At 41.6% G+C, this 13626-nt stretch overlaps 2 long non-coding RNA genes across 5 annotated transcripts in view; one reads left to right on the forward strand and one right to left on the reverse strand.

The window, feature by feature from the left end:
* The window catches only part of LOC310742505, a 33132-nt gene extending 27360 nt beyond the window's left edge, over positions 1-5772 (reverse strand). For 3 of the 4 annotated variants that reach the window (XR_014538473.1, XR_014538474.1, XR_014538475.1), the window contains exons 1-2: positions 5477-5772; positions 4842-5039 (exon numbers count right to left, since the gene is read on the reverse strand). This is a non-coding gene — a long non-coding RNA (uncharacterized lncRNA). The remainder of the gene's footprint in view (positions 1-4841; positions 5040-5476) is intronic. The other variant, XR_014538476.1, reaches the window with a different exon arrangement.
* Positions 1828-13626, forward strand: part of LOC310742622 — a 30687-nt gene continuing 18888 nt past the window's right edge. Inside the window, exon 1 of the long non-coding RNA XR_014538620.1 lies at positions 1828-2680. This is a non-coding gene — a long non-coding RNA (uncharacterized lncRNA). The remainder of the gene's footprint in view (positions 2681-13626) is intronic.

A 13626-nucleotide genomic window follows, 5' to 3' on the forward strand; every position in this document is an offset into this window, starting at 1 on the left:
CCCTAACAGTCAATCCGTTTTCTGTGCCTAGTCATAGAATTGCAGAGTTGGAAGGGACCACAAGGATTATCTAGTCCAACCCCCTGCAATGCAGGAATCTTTTGTCCAACATGGGACTCACAACCCTGAGATTAAGAGTCTCAAGCTCTACCAACTGAGTTATCCTAGGTTCAACTAGTGAGTATGCTTAGTCCTCACCGACCCATTTATGAGCCCCTTTCTATTAGGTAGCCCCCAAAGTTTTTCTGTACTACTTCAAATCTTGGGATGCCCTCCCTCAACCCACTAACAACAGTGTGGATGGTGTCACTTTTGCTACATGAGGATCAAGACTTGGAAAATGAGTACACTGTTAGCATATAGCACATCCTGTCAATTCAAGGCAGTTTACACTAAGGTCTTATCCACAATTCCTCTTGTTCTGCTGCTCCCCCCCCAGCAAAAACCACTCTATAGCGCCCAATGGAAACAAATGGCAATTCAGGTTTCCTCTGGATTGCCATTTGTTCCGATTGATGGCTAAAGAGTGGGTTTTCCACTGGAAAGGAAAACTGCTCGGCCCCAGCTTTCCAGGCATAGCCCAAGTGGAAACGTGTTTCCATTCTAGTCTTCCATCCACACAGTGGCCACTCCAGTCCTGGTTTGTTTCAGCAAGGTAGGTCCATCGTAAGCTGCACCAAGCACCAAATACACAGATGACAGAGGTTTGGTGCAATTGCTCTTTAGTAATGCACAGGTGTTTTATCTAGGACAAACTGCAATTAAATAAGCCCGCCCCCTCCTTTCTTCCAAAGTTGTTTCAGTGATTTCTGAATTGTCCTAGTTAAAGTTGGCCACTGGTTTGAAACAGCTGCTCTGTGTGAAAAGTTGCTGTAGTCAGTAGGAATGCACCTCAAAGTCTATTAAGGCTCTAGAAAAGAAGCGCATTTTTGAAATGCCATGTTTGCTTATAGTGATAGCTCTAGTGGCAAGGAATGCTGGATTTGGTGTCATTTGGACACCATTATGCTGCATCAGTATAAAAGCAATTACTCTAAATCTGGGATGCTGGGTTCACATGCATTAAGGTTAACAGCGTTCAGGAGATTTGTGTTGACTTCAACAACGAAACTAGTTGACCTTTTCATCCACAGCTGCCTCTTTCGAAAGCTGAAGTCTTTGCCATTTGGCTGGATTTTCTATCCCGTCCTGTTATATCTCCGCCTTAGATATGCTGAGTTGCACAGCGGTTTTCTTTGCTTCTTAAAACACAAATTACTACCCCCCAAGTGTATACCAGAATGGGAGGAATGAAAAAGGAATTTGTTTTGGGTTTTACGGCCCATTTAAGGCACCGGCCCAGACAGGTGGAAGACCAGGGATAGGCATATGTTCTACATAACGATTATGTAAAACATAATGCATCCAATCCAAATGCATATTCACACATAACAGCTGTCTCAGTTGATTCTTCCAACTGAAGGAAGGACAGGAAACAATGCACAAGGGAGGCTTTCATGCAGGGCTAGTGCCAGACTTCGGGGGCTCACAAAAATGCTGTCAATGTGCCCCAGAGCTCCTACCCGCTGCCACGTGCAGGGGCAGCAATACCTGCACGAACCTCCACCCCCAACCAGAGCAAGAGATCTGCCCTGTTCCTTGCCATGCATGATGGTGGCCACTGGCTGAGGAAGAGGGGTGCGGGGGGAGCGCACTGCCCCCGGCAGCATGATCCTGTTGGGGTGCCATCGCAGCTGCCTCCCTGCCCGCACTGGGCGCCACATCCCTGCAGGCGGCGTCCCACGCCCCCAGGATGAGCGCCACATCCCTGCACACAGTGCGCCATGCCCCCAGGATGCGCGCTAGCCCCACCCTCACCTGCTCTCCGCCACCCAGTGCTGGAGCATGAAGCTCCGCCACTGATGGTGGCCACCTCACTCTTCTCCCTCCTCCTGGGCCACTACTCACCACACTTCCAGGCAGGTCTCTGGAGCTGTTTCAGCACTGGATGTGAAAGCCAGCCTAGCTTGGCTCTCATTTACAGTGGCTGCCTAGCATGTTTAATTATCCCCATTTCGCTGCCCAAGATCTATAAAAATCTATAGTATATCAATAGATTTTGTAAATCTATAGTTCTGGTAGGACCAGAATTATAGTTTTTATAGATCCATGGGCCTGGGTAGTGCAATTGTGGTAATTAAACGTGTTATGAAGTCACTGTAGATTCAAATGCGGCAGCATGGCCTTCCCTCCACTGAAACAACTCAGAGGGGTGAGGTCTGCTTGAGGAGTGGTGGCAGGGCCTTGGGACCTTCGGTCTGTACATAGATTGTATACATCCTTTGCCACAGTCACTCCAGAGGGCCCCAGTAGTGGTCACATGGTGGACTACAGAGATCATTTGTTCTCAGCTAAATAAAAAATGCTGACTAGAATCTGCTTAGAGATGTTAAAGAGAGAACCGACTCCCCCCCACCCTGCATGTATTCTGATAACGTGACAAGATTGTTTGTTCACTCTGGGTCAATAGCAAGTCCTATTACTGTACTGTTTTGCTCCTAACCTTTTATGTAGACAAATGTTTATCTAAGGCAAAGTTCTTCACTCCAGCTCTCAGAAGGGGATAGAGCAGTGACCCTTCAGAAGGAAAATGCAAGGATGCATGCAGCCCAGCTTGAGACACCCTTAAACACCCCCAAATGTAGGTAGGAATGGGTTGGCTTGCTGTGCTGACCAAGGAGTGAACAACAGGACTGGAAAAGGATTAAAACACTGGATAGTTTGTGCAGCTGTGAGAATGAAAACAATGCAGTTGGGACTGGAGTGTTTCATTTTTACGATGACTGCCTTGGATTGCTATCCCTCTTTCTGCAGTTACGTTTAGTAGTGTATGTATGATATGAAATGCCAGCACGGTGTGGTGTTGCAGTAGGAATGTGGAGATCCGGGTTCAAATCCCCATTCAGCTATGACGTTCATTGGGTGACCTTGGGCCAATGACTATCTCTCAACCTCATTTACCTCACAGGGTTTTTGTGATGATACTGGCACGGGGAAGTTGACAACTTCTTATGGGAAAGTTGGGATATAAATGTAGGAGTTGTCATCAGCACCAGCATTGTCATTTTCTTTTTATATTCCACAAAATATGCTCATTTTGTTTTAACTCCTTCAAATTTAAGGAATGTTAATTCTCCAGTTTCCCTATAACCAAAAGGGAGAAAAATGCCAAACCAAAATAAAGTCCAGAATTAGTTTATTATCCTCTCTCTCTCTCTCTCTCTAAAAAAAAAAAGAATTGTAAGGTAGGGAAATTATCTGCATTATGTTTATGTCTTTTTCAAGAATACTTTAATCTTAAAGATGCTTTAATATAAGGTGCTAGAATGATTTTGTGGTTGTACTTGGCCTTGATTTTGTAATACCTGGTGCTGTCTGGGCAAGATCTCAGAATCCACATCAAGTATGAGCCTGTGATGCCCTTTCCATCTAAGCTAGCTAGAGCCCATTAATAATAGTCTCATTAAAGTTGGGTGTGTTTTATGCAACAGGCCCTGTATGTTTGAGATTAAGGGATTTTTGTTCTCAGCAGATTAATGCCTTTCAAAAAAGTTGGTTCAGTTCTGGTTTTCCAGAATCATTGGCTAAAATATCTTGACATCTGGAAGAACCTCTGAGCCTTTTTACATTGCAAATCCTACGCAGAAAACTCTTCCACGCACGAATTGATGCAGGACCCATCAGTAGATCATCACTAACCAATTGCACACATTGAATTTTTACTCTTGACACTGAATATTTATTGATTTCATTATTATATTTATAGATTGCCTTTCATCTAAACAGCTCAAGGTTCTACCCACAGTTCTCTCTCCACATTTATCCTCCCAACAACCCTGTGAGGTAGGTTCAGCTGAGAGAAAGAGTGACTGCTCCAAGGTCACACAGGGAGCTTCAAGGCAGAGTGAGCATTTGAAAGAGGTGTGCATGCACTTTCCCCCTTTCTTTCTCTGGGGACAGGAGAGAAATGACCAAATGGCACTCATGGCACTCGCTCAAAAATCCAAACTTAGCAACCCTTGGTTTGGCACATTGGCAAGAACTAAGAAGATGGAGAGCAAGGGCTTATGTGGTGGTGACTAGCAGTGCATGTACTTTACTTATTTTCTGAAACCATCATAGATTACTGCAGCAAGTATAAGAAGTGTTGCAGCTCTGGAGTTAATAGTCTTAATTTGCAACCAGAAAGGGGGAGTATCTTACTTCAGTTATTCAGATGGGCTGACCCACCCCCACCCCCACTTTGGATTTGTTTTTTTCAAAAATGTGGTAAACCACCCCTGATCATTGTGCTGGTACTCTGACTCAAAGTCCTCCCTTGAGGGCACCTGGCTGCTCTGCTGAAATAAATGGTAAGAGGCGCCAGCACACTTAGCCTTGTTAAAGAAGTTGAGGACTTTTTGGACACAAGGGGAACTACAGCAAGGGCAAAAGCAGGAGGAAGATGAGAACTATTACATGAGTGTTTGTGTGAATGAAAGGAGCAGGAGAGCCAGAAGGCACTCTCAACCACTAGGTCTAAGAAGTTACTTTCCATATATTTCCACGCAAGAGGGCAGCAGCAGGCTACAGTAGATGGGAAGGAAGGCCCGTAAAGACTACAAGTGACTCAATTCATCCCTTACAGGAGGAGGAGGAGGAGAAAGATGGTTGTAGTGGCTGGGGACTTGCTACTGAGGGGTATAGACTACGGACGCAGCTGCCTGCTGACTGGATGAATTGACCCATGAAATATCTGTGCCTCTGGTGTGTAGATCCAGGGCATGATAGACCAAAAAAGTTGCGTAAATTGTAATACTTACTCTTCTGTTGTCCAAAGTTGTGAATTTGTGAATCTGTTTCAACTCCTTTAATTTCCACGGAACGTGGAAGGACAAAAGACTGTGCTCTCAATATATCTGCCAGGAAGATTGCCAGTTGCTGATCTATGTATTTTTGGTTCCTGGCTTGTTCTTCTATTGGTTTTCAGACCTATTGCATTTACTGTTTGAAAGTCGTTGCTGAGAAGTGATTGATAAAAGAGACATGAAATACATGGCAATTATCCACCATTTGTAAAAAGAAAAATGGCAGGGATATAAATAATGAAAATGTTAAAGAGGTTTGTTTTCGTTGTTTATATCAATATTTCATGGGGAAATTTTCCTTTAGGAACTTTCTATACTTTGAATTTCAAAGTTGATTTTAATAGAAGAACATGGCTGACTGGAAGAAGTAGGTATCGATTTCAAGGCAGGGGGCATTACTGACATAACAGCCTTCTCTTCCAAGGAGGCTCTGAATTGTCTTAATTTTTGTTCTGACAAAAGAATTGTATAGATCTAGTAATTTTTATCATCAGTTTGTTCTTAATGTGTGCTGATAACTTTGATATTCTGGTTTATAACATTGTATTTGAAGTGGAAAACCATTTGTAAAAACACGATGAACAAAATACCAGGCTGAAGTTGTAGAGAAACAGTGTCAAGCCCTGTTTGTCCTTATAAGTTAGAACCCACTCCTCAAGATATTCCTAAATACCTTCACCCAGGGGTCAGCAACCTTTTTCAGCTGTGGGCCGGTCCACTGTCCCTCAGACCATGTAGGGGGCCAGACTATATTTTGAAAAGAAAAAAAAAAAGAACGAATTCCTATGCCCCACAAATAACCCAGAGATGCATTTTAAATAAAAGGACACATTCTACTCATGTAAAAACATGCTGATTCCTGGACCGTCCGCGGGCCAGATTGAGAAGGCGACTGGGCCGCATCTGGGTTGCCTACCCCATAAACAAACAATCATGTCTTTTCAGAATCTTTGGCAAAGCACGTCTGTCCCCTATTGACCAGCAAAAGGTAAAAACAAAAAAGTAGGAGGAGACTACCTCCTTCCAACTCTATGATTGGTCTCTTCCAACTCTATGATTCTATGACTACCTGAAGAGAATGTCACATTTCATGACATGGCTTTGACAGGATTTGACACATGAGAATCTGGTTTAAAGAGTAAGCCAGCAACCTCATACCAGAAAAGTGTTTTGTTTTTTGCTTATCTAAGTACTTGAGCAACTAATCTCAGGTAGCACCAGGCCTTTGGCCCCAGTTGCTCAAGTGCTAACTGTTGATGAGGCAGCTCTTGACTCATAATTAATTTTCTAATCATCACATCAAACAAAAGAGGAGGAATAATGATCACTTGCATGCTATAGATTGTGAAAGTCCTATTCTTAACTGATTTTGAGTGAACCTCTAGATTACATGTCAAAAGTATTTCCTTGAAACCAGATGACTCTGTTTCCTAGCCAGCAATGAAGAATATATGGCATGATGTTTGACAGCTAACCTGTAACAACTATCTAGGATCACTTGAAAGGTTTGGGGAGTTACAGTACTACCTAATAATCAGATAAAGGGGATATTCTAGCCTCTTTACCCTGGCTCTTTACAAAGTTATATTTATCCTCTGGGGATGGTGCTTGTTGAACACAGGTAGTAATTTTTCTTTTTTTCAGTTACAGTAATGTGCTGTTTGAATGTGTTAGGGCTTCTTCCGTGATTGATAGCTGCAAGGGCTTGAAGTACATGCTTTTGGTATTCATAAAACATTGGGAATGTAAAGTGCTTAAGGGCTAAGATATGCTAAGATATAGGGTATAGATATAAGATATAGGGTATATAAGGTATAGTCACCATATTGGTCAACACTATTAAGCCTAGATAGGCATTGTCTTCCAGAATGGACAGTCTGATAGTTCCAGCGCTGTTCAGAAATATCTTTTTGTCTGCTGTTGCAAGCTGGCTGGGAGGTGGTTGCCTTTATTTTTAAGAAAGTTAATTAAATTTAATACATGTGGGGGGCAGTGAAGAATAATGCTAATTTATTAAAGGAGACTTGGTTTTTTGAGCAGGGTTCTAGGTGGGAAATAAATGGAGAGTAAATTAACTAAAGAGGGATGACTGGGTCATCTGGATGTGGGGTGATCTCGAAGTGTGGTCCCAAGTAACTGAGGCATTTATTTTATTTGGGGTAATTTTGATTTGAATGGCAAATTAATTTGCTTGCCTTCAGTGAGATTTAAATAAGTTCTCTAGTAATTGGTTCTAGAATTCTATCTCTACATAAATATTGCCTAATTCCAGTGTTATGCGAATCTGTGTCCTCATTTGTCTTCTATTTTTGGTTATGTGTACGTGGCCATCCTGAACACAGCCCAAGGCATAATGTTTCTGCAGCTTCCAGCCTGCCTTCATATGGTTTGTGGCCAGTGATGCAAAACAACAACAACAACAACAACAACAACAACAACAACAACAACAACAACAATTTTATTATTTGTACTCCACCTATCTGACTGGGTTACCCCAGCCAAAAGAACTAGTATCTGTAACAGATGATGAGATTCTATGAGCATGTGTCAATTAAGGTGTCACGTGAAGGTAACAAAATAAGGAATTACTGTTCAAGACATCTAGAGATTGGTCTGCCAGTTGTCAAATCCTGATCCATACTATAGGAGAAGTAACTTCCAAGGGACTATAGCACCTGAATGAACTGAAGGTATTTCCAGTTATAAGTATAAATTAAAACAGAGATACTGAATTCAGAGAGAGAGAGAAAGAGAGATCACAATGTTTTGCAATTTGTTATATTGTAGTTAACTCTAGTGCCAGAATGTAGAGCACCCTTGAGCACTTAGTTTCAAACTTGACTAGATGACAGTTTGGTTCTGAATTCCAGAACTATCTGTTTCTTGGCAGAAAGCTCTGCAGACTCTGGCAAAGCTCAGAATGCATACAGGAAGCTGAACCCCCTCCCTTCTCTTGTTAGCCAAAGCTGAGGCCAGGTGCTAATGGTCTAACTCAGTTACATATTGTCGTCAATCCATGCCTTGGGATTGTACTTAGTGAGGCTTGGTATGCTGTCACATGACAGAAAGAAAACTTGGAAGGCACTGAGCAGGTTTTGCTAAGTCTGGTATGGATCTAATGAGAAAATCTGGTTCAGAGATGACCTGGAGCCTATTGGATCCCACCCACCCTCAAACATCTAGCAAAGTAGACCTCCTTTTCTTCATGCACTCTGGAAGAAATGTACTGGTAGCAGCTCCATGTTATTCTGTGATTTCAAAATTTTACCACAATGACACCTTTCCTGCCCCAAAACTTTTTGCTTTTGCTGGACCTCATTTATACAAGCACCACTTAAGGACAGAAAGGTGCAGCCTACCAGATGCTAGCATGACTAATAGACAAAAGCTGGGGAACTGACTTCAATAAAAAATAAAAATAAAATAAAATATATGATTGTCTCCTCTCCCATTTAGCAGGTAATTTTTGTCCAAGTCTCTTAATATCATGAGACTGTCTTGGGTCATGGGTTGCAGAACAATTATGGTGATAAATGTTAATAGTCCATTTAACTGCAATTAAAATTTTCTGTGTCATAAACTTTAAATTAAAAACTAATGCCCCCTCTTCCATCACTTTCTATAGCTGTTATACTACTGTTGCATTTGCCAAAATAGGTTTTGCCGAGGTGTGCATTGTGGGTTGGTGACAACAAATGGCTGCATAAAGCAGATAGTGGCACAGTGCTGTGTTTTCATGTGTTGCTTACAATGTCTTATTAGCTTTGAAAGAAGGTGGTCTCTATGCATGTGTGGGGCATGACCTTGATTAAGAGCCAGATGCCAGGACAGCCTGGCTGGCTCTAATAAAACCAGTGAACCATATAAGTAGCTAGATCTGAGGTTAATTTTTTTCCTGATGTTTTTAAACCATTGAAAGGTATTGCAATTAATTTCACATCTCCCTAAAGTGAATTTACTAGAAACCTGCATACATTCCAGGATCCAAAACACTGAATGGGTTGTTTGTGTTCAGTATGGCTTCAGGGGATTCCCTTTTGACCAATTTACCCACAGAAGCCACTTAAGACTCCAGTGACAAGTTGGAATGCAGGAGTAATCCCAGTCCTGTTACTTCAGGGGAAGTGCCACTCCTCCCAGAACAGGCTGCACACCTAATTTCTGGACACAGAAGCAACCCACCCACACCACTTCCATCTTATCAGGATTCAGCCTCAGTTTATTGGCCCCTATTCAGTCCATCACTACCTCCGGACATCTATCCAACAACATCACAGGTTCCTTGATTCCTATTCAATGGAGATAGAGAGCTTGGTGTCATCAACGTACTGATGACACCATGATTCAGATCTTTGAGTGTCAGTTCCCCACAGATTCATGTGGATGTTAAATAGTGTAGGAGGCAGAATAGACCCTTGTGGGATGCCCCAGCCCCAAAGCCATGGAGCCAATCAACAATTTCCTAGCAGTTTCCAACAATTTCCAACAATTTTTTCTGGCAGCGACCTTGCAGGTAGGAGTGGAAAGTGTAATGTGGTATATCCAACTCCCACCTTCTTGCCTTACTCCAGAAGAACACCATGGTCAATAGTGTCAAAAGCTACTGAGAGGTCAAGGAGAACCAACAGGGTCTCATTTCCCTGTCTCTTTCCTGATAGTGGCCATTGGGGTGGCAAATACTGTTTTGGTGCCCAAACCTAAAGGTGCTATGTTGCCACCTAACTATTTTATTTTGTTTTATTTCTATAGCGCCCTATACCCAAAGGTCTCACTATTTTCCCAGATTAAGGGGAAGCTTCAGGAACAGCCTCCGACGCCATACAAAAAGGTTGCAGTCAGAGTACCGTTTCAAACAAATGATCATAAAGTCAATCATTATTTCACTTTGAGACTGCTCATGCATCGGTGCCAAATGATTAATGCCATGTGAACTAATTTTGCGTCTGATCTTCCCATTTTCACCACCCAGTCAAATGGAAAGCCACCTCCAGAGCATCTTTCCAGGACTAGATCTTATTGTTCATATTGCCCATCTGCATGCAAGTAGTTTCAGTAAATAAACAGCAGTGTCAGCAGCAGGAAGTGAGAAAGTGTTGTTGCAGGGAGGGTATTAAGGGAAGGGATTATTGCCTCTTTCCTTTTCTGGTAATTGCTGTTCTAGGGGAAAAACTACACAGAACGTTTATTTCTTCTTACAATCAAGGGCACCAGATCAGGAGAACAATTGCTTTTTTCCAGTGGTGTGGGGACAATTTCATATGGCAAGAAGAGGGGAATCCAATATTTGTAGGGGCTTCTTCAAACATGTTAATTCAGAATACATCCTGATTTCCTTGCACAATGTTTTTGCAGGGGTTAGACTATGCCTAGTGTTTATTGAGCATTCATTCTGATTTGTTTACAGGGTGGTTATACAATAAGGAGCATTTATCCTGCATCCATCCAGATTTGCTTGCGGGATATCTACATTTTTTACCATTAATTTTTCATTCATCCCATGCTTTTTCAGTGCATTTCCCCATCACTTTCCTAACTGTGAAAAGTCATTTTTTAAAAACTGGATTTGTTGCACTAGGGCAACAGAACACTTCAATCCACTCTAATTGTGCAAACCTTAAGTTCTGGCATGCACCTGAATTCCTTGTACAGAATAGAGACAGTCTGGGTCATTCACATTGGGAATTTGAGTGGGGAGGATTCTGATATCTTTAAACTGGACATTGTTTTCCAACACATCTGGGAACCTCTGTGCTGAGGAAAAATGTATAACCTGTAATGATGTGATGAGAAACCTGTGGTCCTCCAGCTCCCATCAGCTCCATCCAGCATAGTCAATGGTCACTCAGGAAGGTTGGGCAATGCGGTTCAACATCTGGAGAGCCTCAGGTTCTCCATCTCCACTGTATTGTACAGAAAACAATATGAAAAAGTCAGGAAAACATTAAAATACAAAGTAATACAATGTGTTGATCCTTGCTTTACTGTCACATATAATCAAATATTTAAAACCAAACAGAGCTAAAATGTTTGAAATGGAAATATCTTTGCACATTGTTTGAGTGAAGGTGATATCCTTAACTGAAGGCAGGAAATGATAAAGGATATCGTTATGGTTTTAGATTGCAAGCCCTGAAAGGGTAGGGATTGCCTTGTTTTAAGTGAATGTATGTAAAGCCACCCTGAGAGCCTTTCTTGGAGCTAAATAAATAAATAAAAGTGGGGTATTATATCCTGCTGTTCTTGGCCCTATTCAAGCATTATATGGCAAGTTAAAGAAATCTTCACCTAAGCTCATTTATCGGAAACCAACAAAGACTGTTCAGTTTTGTGGCAACAACTTGGCATGCTGTGGGTCCTCTGACATGCCTGATCACTTTATGAAGCTTGTCAACTTCCTGTAAATCTTACCCCCCAGGACTTTATCATGAAGTAGAGCACTGTTGTGGGAGGTGTTTTTCTGTAAAGTGAAGTCATATCTGGCTCCTTTTAGAGGAAGTGTGAGTGCCAATTAACAATGTTGATAAGGGTGATCTTGCAGCAATTGTTTACTTTGAGTTTCATAAAGCTGTTGACTAGAGAGATGGGTGAATTTTGGCTTCTTTCTGTTCCTCGTTTTTCCCATCTACAGTTCAGTTATCCACATTTCTTCATCAGTTTGCAATGTAAAAACAAAACAAAACAAAACAAAACAAAACAAAACAAAACAAGTCTCCAAAGCAGGGGAAACAGCTTGCTCCATCCTGTATGTGACAGCCCTTTAGATATCTGAAGGTGTCTGCCCTCTCTCCTCTCAGTCTCCTCTTTACCAGGCTAAACACCCAATTCCCTCAACTGTTCCTCATAAAGCTTGGTTGGGAATTGCTTCCTTCATGCAGGCTTCCTATGGGCATCTATGGGAAGAACAGGTTGATGGAACAGATGGACCTTTAGTCTGATCTGATTAGCTCTTCTTATTTTATTAACTTGAATTAATGTGGCATTTGTGAAGTAAGGCATAAGAATTTGGCACTAAGGAGGATTTAGGGGCATTCTCTTTCTTGGGGTTAATTCTGAAATACCATTGCTTACTATGGGTATGCTTGGAAGCTTTTTGGCCAGAGCTTATAGTTACACAGACAATTTTGTCTGATCACTTCCACCTAAGAAATAAAGGCCACCAGGAGATATGAATGCTTGGCTTCCGGTCCTGCCTGCCTTAATAGAGGCAGCCCCCATGATAGTGGGGGATCACCGGTGAATGAAAAACAAGGATGACAAATTCCCCAAGGGACGGGGGAAATGGGCTTCACTCGCTGTTCGTCTTGGTACCTGGCTCTTACTCTGGCATGGAATGTGGGAGGCAGGTAGGCGCTGAGTGGAAAAGCACTTTGCATGGTGAAAACCCTCCTACGCCACCGTTAAGAAGCAAAGGTTCTCCGTTTAATTGGATCTTTAATTGGCTTTAAGATCCCGGCGCGTGCTGGAAAAGGGTTGCAACAATATACTGCGGAACATATCGGCTACATGGATCAAAGATTGGAATTGAGATAAGATTTTCTTCAGTGTGGGAGTCAGTTGGGGAGAGGGAAGGCCATGGTTTTTCATTTATATATTTATGGTTCAGCAACCCCTCTCTGGAATGCAAGACAAAAAAATATTTACAAGTGAGGAAGGGATGTTGGAGTAATATTAACAAGCAAAAATGGAAACTGCTTGTGATCTGAAATGAAGAAAGCAGGGGGGAGGGGAAGCTCAAGTATGACTATGTTGGAAAGACAGAGTAATTCCCCTCACCTCTGTTTAAATACAACAGACAAGGAAAAAGAGACTGAGATTTGTTTGTGCTACTGACGGAATGTAATCTAAGATAAGGTTTAATTGGGCCATAAATCTCTAGCTGGAATTAAAAGAATTTTGGGGCTGTGATAAGAATGCTGCAGAGATTCTGGGAGTTGGAAAGGAGTGTTAAATCATCAGTGCATTTGAAAATTACCTATCTTTTCCTAGGCTAAGGGGAAAATGACGAAATTCTGCTAAATGTTTTACTAGTGAGACAGAATGGTTTCTAACAGACTGTCGCCTGTTCCGAGACACAGATGCAAGGGATGGAGAGATAAGACTTCTGAGAAACTTCAAAATTCAGTTCCGCCCCAAGCTATTATGGGAAAAAACAATAGCAGGGAAGTGAAAGAGACAACACCATATATGGACAGGAGGAATCTCCATGGATATAACAGTTTTCACACACATGGCAGAATAATGATAATAGTTTGAGTTCCTCACTTGAAGCTTTATAAATTTATATATTATAACATCACAAATGGAAATCATTAATTATGTTGTTGTTGACTAAGGGATTATTATTATAACTGAAATGTAACTGATATTAATTAAGATTATGGAACACAGTGATATAAGATCGGAAATGCACCCAAACCACCATGTGGGGAGCCACTTTAACTAAGATGTATTAATTGGAAGTTGATTGGCATTTTGATAATTGTATAATTTGGGAATTAATTGGTCATTGTTATAATTTGGCTATTATTGGGAGTATATTGGGAAACTAATTTTAAAAATTACAAAGAAGAAGAAGGAAATAGCAATGCTTGGCTAAAAATGCACCCTGCAATTAGCAGTTACTTCACAATCCACCATCCTAATCATGCTAGGTATATCCTGTTCCTGATACAAAGAAATCCCTTTGTTTCTAAAGGAAGAACTTTTCTCTGATCACCCAGATTGCTTATGTTATGAAACC

The sequence above is a fragment of the Podarcis filfolensis genome (genome assembly GCF_964270895.1).
Source record: "Podarcis filfolensis genome assembly, chromosome: 9".
NCBI classification, from domain to species: Eukaryota; Metazoa; Chordata; class Lepidosauria; order Squamata; family Lacertidae; genus Podarcis; species Podarcis filfolensis.